Below are 5,490 nucleotides of genomic sequence, written 5' to 3'. Positions count from 1 at the left end.
CAATGATAAATACCTAGTACCATAGAAACTATATTAAAAAAATTAAAGAAAAAAATTATATGAATCCAAATTCATTTGAATTTGAGAGTTTTTCAAGATGATCTGCCCAATGATTTTGAGAGATAAGCTAATTTAGATGTCTATTTTAGTAGATCATAATCCTTTTTACTCAGTATATTCCTTTGTGAGGGTAGATGAATAGACAGAAAAAGCTTTCTTAGAAAAAAGTACCCATGTTGCAATTTGCCCACTGAAAATATTGTATTAAATGCCAACTATTTGGGAATCAATTTAGAGAGAAATAATTAATGAACTTCAAGCTCCAGGTATATATTGAAATTGACATGTATCAGTTGGGCATAACAGCATATGCCTATAATCCCAGTAGTTTGGGAGAATGAGCAAGGAGGATTGCAAATTCTAAGCCAATCTTAGCAACTTAGTGAGGCACTGTCTCAAAACAAAGATTAAAAAGAAGGGATAGACCCCATGCCTTGTCCACACAGCTGATCACTGACAGTCCAGGTCCCTTATTTTAACCATAGTTTCAATGAGTACCAGAAGGACAGCTCTCTCTTAGGGGAATAAAAACTGAGCTTTGCTTCTTGATATTTTTAACCTATGATTCATTCATAAAATCATAAATCCTTGAGTAGAGAAACCAAAAGAAAATGATCATGGCTGCCTGATTTCAGATGTAACTACACTAGAATCTGGAAACATCTTCTGTTGGAATTTGAGTACCTATGATCTAAAATTTCCTGGAAGCAGATGACATCTGAAATATGTGTTGCCCAACTAAACCAGCTGGCTCTTAGCTCCTGATTTATTGTACATGTGTATTTTAAAGTGTTCCTTCCCCTCCCAAGCCTTTCCCTTCTTGAACACTGCAGGAAAAGACCAATGAGGAATTTAGACTTCTGAGTCCCAAGGAAATTAACAGCTTCCCAAATCAATGACCATTCAAGCTCAGCCAATTCTTCTGAGGGATGTTTGGTGAACTCCAGCTGTGGGGACAGGCCTGGCAACAAATGTGAGTATCCCTGAGAGCTTTTAGTTGTTTTCTAGATTCTTAAGTACTGACTGCTTTGACTTTTGTAATTACGTTATGGCCATGTGTAGTCAACATATCAATATGTTCACAACCAAGGCTCATGGTAATAGACTTTATTTTTTTAACTGTTCAGAGAAAAGTAATTTAAATTACAAATATAAGGTTAAAGTGAACTTTCTAAAAATAAGAAGGAGAAGGAAGCAGCAGATATTACTCAGTGGTGAAATGCCCCTGGATTCAATCCCCAGTAGCACAAAAATTATAAATAAATAAAATATATTGTCATGCATTTATAACCATCCAACTTACCTTTAATGACCAATTGTTTCTCTGGAATATTAGTAAATGTTAAATTTGCAAATAATCAATAATCAAATAATCAAATTGTATATAGTTATTCAAATATGTAATTGTTTTCTAGATAATACAGTCAAATCTTGTTTTCCAGCACTGGGGGTGAAAAGTGAGGACTTAGATGGCAATCAAAATGTCTTTGGTTCCTGAAGTCACCCAAATAGTTACTTGGATTCCAAGTTCTCAAGATATTCTTTCATTATGGGTCTCAAATTACTCCTAAATATACCTTTCTTTGTGGATATTGGAGATTTTTACTGCTATTATCACAATTTCTCTCTTCTTTAGAGTCAGACAGTTTGAATTCCTATTGTAACACAGAGAACCAAACTCTAGGTAAGTCATTTTTCTTCTTTGGACCTCAGTTGCTGTATCTATCCAGTAACACCTCTCTTTCCATGTTGGATTTAACTGAATGCCCTGAAACATAGCAAGCACTTGGAGAATAGTTATAAGCACTAAGCACAATCCTGGTTTGAATATTAAGTAGTTCCATGTGATCTGGTTACACTACTTAACATCTTCTAAATTTACTTCCTCATCTACAAACTGAAGATAATGATGGTACCTCTCACAGTGTAGGCATTAAGATGAAGATGAAATATAAGTGGAAAGCACTTAGCACATTCCTGTCTAACCAGTTTCATAGAAAGTTTAGCTGCTATTGTTGTTGTTACTATTAACAAGCCTGTGAGGAAGCCTCATCCTACCAGTGGCATTCTTGGCACATTTGTCATCACTTCTGTATTCTTTTAGCAGTCATATGGATTTCTGAGATGGGAGCATGGTTTCTCCTTAGCCAAGAAATGCAACTATGGCTTACAAATGCAAACAATGGCTGACTCTTTCAAAGTTCATAGACCTCTTCCCCTGAGTAATTGGAAAATGTTCCCTGGAACCTTGCAGCACAGAAGTTGTTCTGAGGACCAGCAACAGCAGCATCATCTGAGAGCTGATTAGAAATGCATCTCCTCAAGCTCCAGCCCAGACCTTGTAATTCAGAATCTACATTTTAACCAAATCCCCAGGTCACTCACATACACAATGAATTTGTAGGGGCTGCTAGTTAGAAGTTTGTTCAGGGCCCTTTGAGAGATACAAAACAGTGTTGAGTTTTCAGCGACCTTCTCAAATTTTACACATAAATCTATCCACCCCAGCTTTCTTAGAGTTCATGCCTTGGCAACTAACTGCCATCTACTTCTACTTTTCAGATTATTTCACATTCCATTCATCTTGATTTCAGGATCTTGACAGTTGTACCCCGTTAATACAACTGAATAAGATTTCTAATACATACATCAAGTTTATACTCCCTACTACTCTGGGAGCAGTTTTTTCAGTAAACTTTGAGAACAATTACATTGCTTCATCTAAATAACAGATGCAAAGTCCTGAAACTAATAAACTGGTAAAGAAAAGATTGCATATTTTTTTTTACCCTGACGAATGTCTTTAATGTACTTTCAGATATTACAGTCTTTCCAGTCACACTTTATTAATACCTGCATTGTTAATATAAGAATAAACACTTTGTGTTACAGTTCCCCAAAACAATCTCCCACAATCCAAATCACTTAAATATCTATTAAGTCCAAATAAACTTCCACTTTTGAAATGTGTTTTTGACTGTACATCTCTTAATGATTTTCAGTGCATATGCACATAATAATGTGGTTGAATTGGAAGGGTAGATATAATAGTTTAATATCTAAGCCAATCTATTCAAAGGAGCTTCCTAATAAAGATTTGTTTTTGTATATATTCATCAGAGTACAAATAATGGTATTTTTTCCTACCCTTTCCACCCCTGTCAATAATATTCATGGGAGAACAGGGCAAGACATTAGAAGAGATTTATTATATTCATTTTAATAAAATAGAATGAATAAAGACATAAAACCTATTATGTTTTGCTGGCAGCAGAATATCTTCCTGAAAGGTTACCCAAACTCAAGGACAACTTCAAGGACATTCATTCAGCTACAAAGACATGGAAATCTCATGTCTGTTGAATTGCTAAGATTATCACGCACATTTTTCTACTTGGGTTTTTATCTATATTATAAACATAATGACCTCCTATGTAGAGGTGGAAGAGAAAAAATAATGAAAAATAATTCTACGTTCCTTCTACACTCCAGTGAAAAGTGGGCTATACTGAAATGCCAATCAATGCAAGCCAACAACTTAATACATAAAATGAATAAATAAATTTATAGAGCAAAAAATGTACGTCCTCCTCTGATTCACGATTGCATACAGAGATGAATAACCAGCATGGAAATGAATAGAGAGAAGGAAGGACAAAACCTGGCCTCATGGGATCAGTAAAGTCAGAAAATGAGGAGTTAGGGAAATGGGAGAAACAGAAGTGGATAAGGGATGCTTCCATTGACTGAATTACTAATCCCTTCAAGGAATAAATATACATACCTGTATGCTTGTTGTGACCTCCCATTTATTTTTTAACCTAGAATCCACAGACAATGAGTGGAAAATGTACCTTACAAACTGACATGTTCAGAATCAGTGTGGTAAAAATAAAAGACAAATGTCAGCAGTTTGAAGGTCAGGTAGTGTATATTTAAGGAAACCTTACTCATAAGCCCATTGAGATATATTAATCTGTCTTCAGTGGTCATGAGAGAAAGGATATTTGCTTCCAGGTCTGGCACTTAAAACTAGCTACTGACTCTTTTCTTCACAGAGCAGTACTGAGGAGGAAGTAGTTTTTTATTTTATCGAACATCTTTTTCTTCACCTAAATATATAATTTTTTCCAACTACATTATAAAATTTTCACATATTTTACCATAATCTATATTCACTATATATTTAGTACTTTGGCTATCCTCTGCTAGGATCCTAAATTACTCAAAATTTTTCAATAAATAAAAATTTCTCTTATGTTCTTACTGCTACATTTATTAAACAAAATGAATAGTTTTTAATTAATTAATTTTTATTCTAATTTGTTATATATGACAGCAGAATGCATTACAATTCATATTATACATATAGAGCACAATTTTTCATGTCTCTGGTTGTACACAAAGTAGAGTCACACCATTCCTGTCTTCATTCATGTACTTAGGGTAATGATGTCCATCTCATTCTACCATCTTTCCTACCCCCATACCCCTTACTTTCCCTTCCCTCCCCTTTGCATATCTAAAGTTTCTCCATTCCTCCCATGCTCTACCCCACCCCCATTATGAATCAGCTTCCTTATATGAGAGAAAACATTTAGTACTTGGGTTTGGGGGATTGGCTAACATCACTTAGCATTATATTCTCCAACTCCATCCATTTGTCTGCAAATGACATGATTTTATTCTCTTTTATTGCTGACTAATACTCCATTGTGTATATATACTACATTTTCTTTATCCATTCATCTACTGAGGGGCAACTAAGTTGGTTCCCCAGTTTAGCTATTGTGAATTGTGCTGCTATAAACATTGATGTGGCTGTGTCCCTGTAGTATGCTGTTCTTAAGTCCTTTGGTTATAGACCAAGGCATGGGATAGCTGGGTCAAATGGTGGTTCCATTCTAAGCTTTCAAAGGAATCTCCATACTACTTTCCATATTGGCTGCACAAATTTGCTGTCCCACCAGCAATGTATGAGTGTGCCTTTCTCCCCACATCCTCACCAACACTTATTGTTGTTTGTCTTCATAATAGCTGCCATTTTGACCGGAGTGAGATGAAATCTTAGATTAGTTTTGATTTGCATTTTTCTAATTGCTAGAGATGTTGAACATTTTTTCATATATTTGTTGATTGATTGTATATTATCTTCTGAGAAGTGTCTGATCTGTTCCTTGGGCCATTTATTGATTGAGCTATTTTTTTTGGTGTTTAGACTTTGAGTTCTTTTTATACCTTAGAGATTAGTGCTCTATTTTATGTTCAAGTGGCAAAAATTTGCTCCCAAAATGTAGGTTCTCTATTTACCTCACCAATTGTTTCTTTTGCTGAGAAGAAGATTTTAAGTTTGAATCCATCCCATTTATTGATTCTTGATGTTAATTCTTGTGCTATAGAAAGTAGGGGCCTAATCCGATATGATGGCGG

General features: G+C 35.0%; 1 long non-coding RNA gene across 1 annotated transcript; it reads left to right on the top strand.

The window, feature by feature from the left end:
- The first annotated feature begins 894 nt into the window (after positions 1–894).
- Positions 895–2,889, top strand: LOC308639801. The gene is made up of 3 exons (XR_014020120.1): positions 895–1,033; positions 1,697–1,744; positions 2,165–2,889. It is a non-coding gene; the product is annotated as an uncharacterized lncRNA (long non-coding RNA).
- Positions 2,890–5,490: the final 2,601 nt, after the last annotated feature.

This window comes from Spermophilus citellus (genome assembly GCF_964194105.1).
Source record: "Spermophilus citellus genome assembly, chromosome: X".
Classification (NCBI taxonomy): domain Eukaryota; kingdom Metazoa; phylum Chordata; class Mammalia; order Rodentia; family Sciuridae; genus Spermophilus; species Spermophilus citellus.
The sequence above is the reverse complement of the archived record's forward strand: the minus strand, read 5'-3'. Positions and strand labels throughout refer to the sequence as shown.